At 45.0% G+C, this 8,922-nt stretch overlaps 1 long non-coding RNA gene across 1 annotated transcript; it reads left to right on the forward strand.

The window, feature by feature from the left end:
- Nucleotides 1-532: 532 nt before the first annotated feature.
- On the forward strand, nt 533-7,492 carry LOC146894254 (uncharacterized). The gene is made up of 3 exons (XR_015002026.2): nt 533-665; nt 2,964-3,016; nt 7,247-7,492. It is a non-coding gene; the product is annotated as an uncharacterized LOC146894254 (long non-coding RNA).
- The last annotated feature ends 1,430 nt before the right edge of the window (nt 7,493-8,922 follow it).

Raw genomic sequence — 8,922 nt, forward strand, 5'->3', positions numbered from 1 at the left:
AAATAGATTTTTTTTTTGGAGTCAGAGTCTTGTGATGTAGCCTAGGCTGGCCTTAGACTTGTAGCAATCCTCCTGTCTCAGCTTAGTCATCCTGGTTTTCTAAGCATTTTATCATTCCAGTATAAAGCAAACCAAATGGTTAAAGTAGCTATATTTCTTTTTCCTTTTTTCCGACAAAGCAATGGGTGATTTTTTTCATGGAGCTGTTTTTCTCCATGTGACAGCAAGTGACGTCTCTGTACCCATACCACACATATACATGTTATCACACACAGAAATCCCATTCAGGAAGATTGTGGGCATGTTTGAATTGTACAGTAAGGGATCTATAATGAAAAGGTGGCAGGATGGTTGGCATTGTCCAAGCACTGGTCATGGAGAGGGCACTGTGATGTGTGTTCCATGCTCCCCTGAACCCTATTCACATGAGAAAGTCACCATCAACATGGTCTCATCAGATAAGGTGGCTTGGGCCGGAACTCAGTGGGGGCTTACCTGGTGACACACGGCGTGCAGGTTTGAGCTTGTCTGAAGCTGCAGACTGGCTCTTAAGCCCAGCTCTTACACAAAGCCTGCTATTCCCTAGGGATATGCACTGAGAAGTCCGATTGCTGCTCCTCAGACATTCCTCCACTTGGCTGCATCACAGACCACCAGGTTACCAGGTTAGGAGCGTGTGGGAAAGGCCCTGGAGCAGAGCTTTGTATTGATTTCAGTCTGGGGTCATGAAAGGGTTGGTCCCTCAGAGCTCAGAGCTAGCAGCGCGCCTCCAAGCCACCTTGGTTAAATCTAACAGCTGTATGCTAGACATGACGTTCCCTGTGTTGTCACTGTCCCAGGCTACCTCCACTCCTGGTGACTCTGAGGTTCTTCCTCTCAGACCCAGTGGCATCTACCTCTGAGTGGCTCTTAGAAGGGACAGGCCCCAGGGAGGGTAAGGAGAAAGAAGGCAAAAGAGGGCACAGAAAGTGCCTTCAATCAGAGGAAAAGCTGAAGACCTAAGGCTAAATGTTTGCAGTGGATTGTGGTGATATCTTGTTTGTACTCTAACAAGAAACGCTTGTCTGAAGATCAGAGGGCAGAGCTAGCCACTAGTTAACCATAGAGGTCTGGAGGTCTGTAGAGACAGACAGGAAGTGATATGGCTGAAAAGAGAGAGGAATATATGGTGGGAGGAGACAAGGTTCAGCCCTGTTTCAGCTGAGGAGTTAGCAAGGCAAGAGCTGCCTGTGGCGTGTTCCTTCCTCTCTCTGATCTTTCATCATTTGCTCTGATATCTGGCTCTGGGTTTTTATTACTAAGATCAAGTAGAACTGTGAAACAATGAATTATGGATTTATGGGCTGAGGATGAAGTTGTAAGTAGCTGGGTATAGCCTCATCCCTCCCTGGGATCACTGATATCACTTTCTCAGCTCTGAAGGGGCTCAGAGGGGAACTGGTAGGGTAGGTGGTACCCTGGTGATGCCCCAGGCTGGACATGGAATTCATCAACTTTTGGCTGCCAGAGACTCTGTGAACTTAAGAGGAAATATGGGTAGAGCTTATTTTAGGCTTATAGGTTTGGAAGACTGCTTACTACACACACATCCTTCCATGATATCAACGAGTAACACGAACAGTATTTTTCTAAATTGCATATCCATTTCAGCATCAGAATGAAAAATGCCTTGGGCCTTCACATTTTGTTTTTCATTTGGAATTTAAAAACAAATGTGCCTTCCACGGCAGCCTCTGGGAAGTGGTTCAAACAAATAAATGCATGTCTTGACCAAATCAGGAGCAGAGGCCCACCACACACAAAACTCTGATCCCCCATTCTTGCCATTCAGTATGTTGAAGTATCAATTTCCTCTAAAGATGAAACAGCCTGGATCCTTAGTTGTCTCTCTGGGAAACAGCGTGAACCTCCCAGGCCTGTGCCAAAAGTGAAGCTGCATGGTGAGAACATTCTGACGGCGGACATAACGGTAGACTGTCCGCCTGTATGACGGTTGCCGGGGCTAGCATGGTGCTGAGATCCAAAAGTGCACTATGCCCTTCGAAGTAGATGAAATGCAACTGAAAGGCCCTTAGGAGTTAAACCCATTCCCAGTGACTTTCTCAGTCAAGCACTTGTTATGGTCAAAGATCTGCGTGGAAAGTTGGAGAGAAATCATTTGATGGGGATGCATGAGCAATAAAGGAACCAAATCCATGAGTTCAGCTTGATGATCTCTCCTGTGCTTGGCCTGTGATCCATAACCGAGAAGACTTGTGAGCCCCATGAAGTAGACTGAATGCCTCCCGAGGCAAAGAACACTGATTATTCAACAGGAGAGAGATGAGACAGTCCCTGGGTGTCTGCTTTGCCCCAGACTGCTTTTGACACAACAAGAACTTGGCATGTCCTGTGTTAGCTATTTTCTACCTTGCTGGAATAAAAGGCCCCAGCAAAAGCACTTAAAAATGGAAACGTTTATTTTGGCATCACAATATTAAGATGCAGAGGTGTGGGAACAGGAGCTCGAGGCAGCAGGTTAGATTCCATCTGTGCTTAGGCCGCAGAACGGATGAATGCGGGTGCTCTGCTCACTCTAGCGTTTTTATTCAGCTTGGGACAGGACCTTAGCCTGCGAGATGGCACCATCCGCATTTTCCATCCCCATTCCCAGTGGGTCTTTTCTAGGAACACCGCTAGACAGTGAGGTCTTCACTCTCAAGACTTAATGACCTCTTGAATGCAACACTTGTTAGAAATGACTCGCTTGGGATGGGTTTTGGTACATGCAGAAGGAGGAATGGTGCCGACCTTATGACCACATGGGTAAAAATAACCACTGAAATGGTTTCCTCTAAACTATGAAGTTGAGGATCTGGGGCTGAGTGAGCATTCTGTGCTCCAGTGAAACAGCTCAGGGATCGTGGGGAAGTTTCTGTGTTTAGACTTAGGCATGATGTCTTACCTTCTTTTACCATCCCCAGATAAGAACACCATATGCCCTTGGCTGTCCATTTCTGTCCAAGCTCAATTTCAGGTAAGTGAAGAACAAAAGCAGTAAGATATCCTCTTGACCTATGGGGAGGTGGACTTTGTTCTCAACCGCATTCTTCAGTGAGTCCACTACAAAAGAGCAGAGACATCCATGGCAGAAAGAGCATTGTTTAGGAGCGATAATGATTTAAAGAACAATGTCGATTCATCCAGAGCAGTGGTTCTCAACCTCTGTAACACTGCGATCCTTTAAGACAGTTCCATGTTGTGGTGGCCCCTAACCACAGAATTATTTTGTTGCCATTTCATAACTGTAATTTTGCTACTGTTATGAATTGGAATGCAAGCACCTGTGTTTTCCGATGATCTTTTTTCGGGGTGGTGACCCACAGGTTGAGAACTGGCCATATAGGGGAAGAGGTGCGATTTTACAAATTCCACCATTTAACCTGGAAGTGGGTTCCTTTCACTCTCCTTAGAGCTGACCCAGACACGGGCATCATCAGGAAAAGATAACCCCAGCTCCTTAACCAAACCATTGTCATGGATTGAAATCACCACACACCTTCCCACACGAATTAACACCTTCCCTGAGGTGAGGGAGCTCTAGTATGGAATATTTTTCTTCTCTTTTTCCCATAAAGTGATTTATTTTTCTAAAGGGGTGAGACAGCGTGGGTCTGGTTCAGGTAACATGTGGGCTCCTATGCTGTGATATTTGCCTGCCCTAGGGAGGACTGCAAACTCCAATAGCTCTGAATTAAGGGTGAAAGTTAGCTGCCAAGGAGTGACGGTTGCAGAGAAAGGGCTTTTTGATGGGCAGTTTCTGAGACCCTTCAGACGTGGTGGGTCAGCACAATAACAAAGAGCGACAGAGTGGGAGGAACCAGCAAGTGCCAATTAAGGAAACACTCCGCTCAAGGGGAACCTGCTCAACAATGGAAATAAGAGCACAATAGAAACTCAGAGCCTGTAGAGAGGTGCAGGCAGAGGAGGCATTTAAAAAAACCCCAACCCAGACACAGTAAAGACTTAGGCAGCCAAAGCAGGAGCAGTGGTGATAACCATTAAAAACAACTATTGAGAACTACATGACTCAGGGGGAATGGGGAAACAGCCCCAAACACACAGAGTGCAAAGAAGTAAGTTTCAGAACTTGGGTGGGAACTAGGGACTCCTCTGCTCACAAGACAAAGACACGGGGTATCCCGTTGGAAGGCCGAGCAGAGAGCACTACACACTGGTATTCACTATGTCAAGTGGAGAAAGCGTGTATGCTGGGCAGAACACGACTTACTCAACGAGTAGCTAAATTAGCGTCAACCTCATGTGTGATTTTAGTGAGTGTTGATGGCAGCTCTCCTGTGTCATAGGATTGACCCAAGACACTGGAACACCACTAAGAGCCCTTGTCCCTGCTCTTACTCACAGCCCAGGAATGATCAAATTGCTTGCACTATTCTATCATATGTATTTGGGGTTTGGTTTATTAAAAGGACGATCTCAAGATGTTTAGGAAATGACAGTTCATCTTTTAGGAGAGACTTACTGCACAGAGACACATCAGTAATCTAGAGCTAGTTCCAGGGCAGGCTCTAAAACTACAGCAAAACCCTGTCTCGAAAAACCAAAACCAAAAACAAAAAAACCCTCTACTGCACTGTGGAGCTCAGTCACCCTTTGCAGAGTTCCTCAGCTGCAGGGTATTGGCCCTGTGGGGAAATGTACCGCACAACGTGGGCCAGCCTTTATCACCATCCCTGGCGTCCCCCCACTAGGTGTCAGTAACACTCCCCAGCTGATGACCCAAACCTTCACTAGACATTGCCAAATCAGTCCCGACCCCAATAACCACACCGAGGGCGTGATTTTAAGATCCCGAGAAACCAGCTTCCCTGCTGTCCCCTTGCCATGGCTCACATGAGAAGAGGCGGAGCCAGCTTGCAACAAACAGTCTGGAGTCCTAAAGGTTTAAAGGCTGTGGAAAGATCGTGGCTTCAGATCCAAAGATGTCGATCAGAATGCCTGTCTTGTAAGAAGTTAAAAGTAATACATTAAAGGACAAGTGTCAGACTGCTTGACAAACAGGAGACACAGTTCTTGTCCTAAGCCCAAGTATGTCTTCTACCTGCAGGTGTGTCAGTGACTGAGCTTCACTGTGGCTCTAACAGATCCAAGAGTCAACCATGGTGGATGTTTTCTCTGGCTCTGTAGAGCTCAAGGTAGATGGTCCTTGTAGCTCCCCTCCAAGAAGCAACTCAGACATTTACCCCACTTTCACATCCACATTACAGTCTGAACCCCTGGTAGCCAAGAACCCCCTCACATGGAGCTGACCACATGCTTCACACTGGCCCAGAATACCTCTTCACCCTTTACTGGCTGAAAAGGAAAATAGCATCACTTAGACCCAGGAAATGTGTGGGGGCAGATTGCTCTCATGTTGGTTAGGTAGTAAGGATGTTTGAAAAAGCCATAGGGAAATGTTATTCTATAATCTTACTTTAAAACATACATAATAAATAGGTATACATGTTGATTACATAATAAATATGCACACACACACACACACACACATGTTGATTGGAGTTGCCACACAGTGAGATAATACTCATCTCAGGAGTTTTAGACTAACAAAACCTTCAGTGCCAAGCATGGGAAACCTCCCTTAGAGTTACAGATAATGGTCACTCCTCCCTGAATAGTAAGGCTATTGTCACTATCCTTGGTTGTTTCCCAAAACTTGAAGGTCAGATCCTATTGTTGGAAAGACACCATGTACTTTGGGAATAGGACTTGGAGGAATTGACCTATAAGTCGCCTCCCAGAGGATTGGCTCTCGGTATTTGAAGGAGACATGCAAGCTGCCAAGTCAAAAAAGCAGTCAATAGAATGTGGCCGGATTCTCTGAATGTGGCTGGCCCGGAGTCTTTCTGAAAAGCCATTGACAATGACACTGGGACTTGTTTCCTCTGCATATACTGGATTTTTGGGATCCAGTCTGTCTGGACACTCACCTTCCTGGACCTGGAGGGAGGGGGGAGGAACTTGAACTTCCCACAGGGCAGGAAACCCTGACTGCTCTTAGGGATGGAGAGGGAGGAGGAGAGGGATTGGGGTGAGTGGGAGGGTGGTGGGAGGAGGGGCGAAAATGGAAATTTTTATAATTTAATAAAATTACTTTCAAAAAAAAAAGCAATCGATAGTCCTACCGAGCCCATGAACCACAACAATGACTGGTCTGACAAGATATCCTCAGTGGGTACAATAGTGGCACTTTTATGGATAACCAACGGCTGTCTAATTTGACTCAAATCTCATCCAATGGGAGGGAGTTTATGCCTGGTACTAGAGACCTAGATACCAGTGGATGGGGAGGTCATAGACCTTAGAGAAGAACCTACTGCTGTCAGTTTTCCTAAGCCGATATAATTTCCAACTGTATTCTAAATATTAATCATTATATTTACAGGTAAGTGTATCTCTCAACTTGCCCAAAATGGCTTAATTTTGCACCTGGAAGAGGCTAGTTACAGAGATCCACAATTGGTCAAAATAAAAAGAATAAATGACCATTAGGTGTTTAGCCCCAACGGACACATCTATGAGCCCACATACCTAAGGGTCAGGGAACAGCATGGAAGAGGGAGTGGAAGACAAAAAGCTGGAGGATCAATATGCCTTCTGCTAGTAATGATATTGTCATATATATATATATATATACACACACACACATACATATATGCATAAACACACACACACATATATCAGATTGCACCTATGAAATTCCAACAATATGGTTCCCTAAACAAGACCTGCACAATAACAACACCAACACCAGTTTACATGCCAATGTGGATGGGGGAAATTTAGATCCCACACAGAGATGAAGAACTATAGGCCAGGCATCAGTGGCTGCTGAGATAGGGAGAATCCATTTTATCGATGAAGGCCTTCTCTAACAGCTTATTCAATCTCAAGTGGTCAGTTCTAAATGCATGTACATAGGAGAATCACTAAATGGACTTAGTAGGTTTCATACACACACACATATGATATATACACACACATATACGTAACAATAATAAATATCAAAGAAGAGAGAAGAGGCCATAAATTGGAGAGGCAATTAGGGACAGGGAAGGAGTTGAAGGGAGGAAAGGAAGGAGTGTAAACTAGGTAATTACAGTACTCATGTTTGAAATTCTAAAAAAATATTGAAATTAGTAAAAATGAGCACAAGCAGGTTCACTTTCGCTCTCAATTTTCCGAGGACCTGCTGTACTGCTTGACCTGATAGTTATCATGTGCCAGGTGAGCGGTGCATGCAGAGATGACGCCTATCGGAACAAAGATACAAAGCTGCCTGGAGATCTCCACCCAGCGCCGCGATCAGGAAGCAGAAGTAGTGTATGGAAAGAGAGAGGTTCAGCCTCGTGTCATGCTGCTGTCACCGTGTGCACAGACCTCCGAGTCGGCCACACAACTGCTAAGAATGAATAAAGCCCCAGATGGGAAATCAAGGTACAAAACCAAACTGTGCTCAAATCACAAAATAAAATCAAAATAAACAAGTGTATGGTGGCTCAAAATTATAAAATATTTAGATACACATTTAGGGAAAAAAAATCAAGCAAGCTCTCTCCATCTCAATAAAACTATTCAATGCCAAACTTAAGTGGCCGACAGATGACACTGGTGTGGATTGTTGAGTGGGACAAACACCAAAGCTGTGCAGATAGATGAATTATAAAAGCTCAAATCAAATATAAGAGATACAGCTCAGAACAGAGTTGAAAAAAATGACCAAAGAAACATTAATCATACGAGATTCCCTAGCAAGGAAAGTTATTACTATGATACATCCAATTTGCATTGTATTAATGGTTGAATTAGAAGCAAGCAGACATCGGGCCAGTGGGCTGAAGGAGGGTAGAAATGGGCAGAATGAGGTTTGTAGCGATTTCTCACTCTGGTCCGTAAGAGCTGTGTTTAGGGAAACTATTCTGTGGCATCCACACTGAGACAGTTTCATTAAACATGAAACAAAACAACACAACTTCCAAATCCCAGCCAAGCATTTAAATCCTGAGCTTTTCATTGTGTCTGCCATTAAATGGACACAATACAATTAGGAAGGAGCTGAAGGGCTCCTGGAATTCACAGCTGTAAATCCAAAATGTGAGCAGACAGGTCCAAACTGACAGGGCACAGCGAGAGGAGACCAGCTGTGCATGGCCCACTGGCCTCTCATTAAAACCAGAAGGCAAGTGTCTGTCATGGGAGAGAAAAACAGGCCTAACAAAAGGCTGGAGAGCCAGTGGGCACCCTGTAGGTCATAGATAACATTTAAGATAACACACATGGAGGAAAGAAATAAAACTTTTGGTCCTGAGAAATGCGTCAGGATGTTAGAGAAGGAGAAAAGCCACCTCCTGGCTCTTGGTACTAGTTTGAGTTCAGAGTAACTCTTGGAGAGTTGGAGTAGAGAAGCACAAGCTTTTTTTTTTTTTATTTCGCAAAAGGCAAAACCACCAGTTGGTGTCTAGGCCGGGAGTTTAGTTAAGGCTACAGAGAGCACCCAGGGGCACACATTCCAGGAGAGCAAATTAAAATGCCATGCCGGGTTGGACAGAGCGTGATGGCATTGTTTAGACAGGTTTAGCAGGCATGGCTTTGCTGGAGAAGATGTCACTGGAGGTGACCCTGAGAGTTTAAGAACCTTCACTGTTCCCTGATGGCTTCCTCTGCTTCTCCAAGCCACTATGTCTGCCCGGAGGACTCTAACCCTTAAAGAAGCTCAAGCCGAGATAAACCCTTCCTTCTATAAGTTGCCTTGGTTGTGATCTTTTATCACAAGCAAAGCAAAAGTAACCGAGATATGAGGTGAAGAGTCCAGATGAAGACCCATCCTTCACACCCAGCACCTCTCTCATCTTCTCACCCCAG

The sequence above is a fragment of the Myodes glareolus genome, chromosome 6, assembly GCF_982192425.1.
Source record: "Myodes glareolus chromosome 6, mMyoGla1.1, whole genome shotgun sequence".
In the NCBI taxonomy this organism is placed as follows: Eukaryota; Metazoa; Chordata; class Mammalia; order Rodentia; family Cricetidae; genus Myodes; species Myodes glareolus.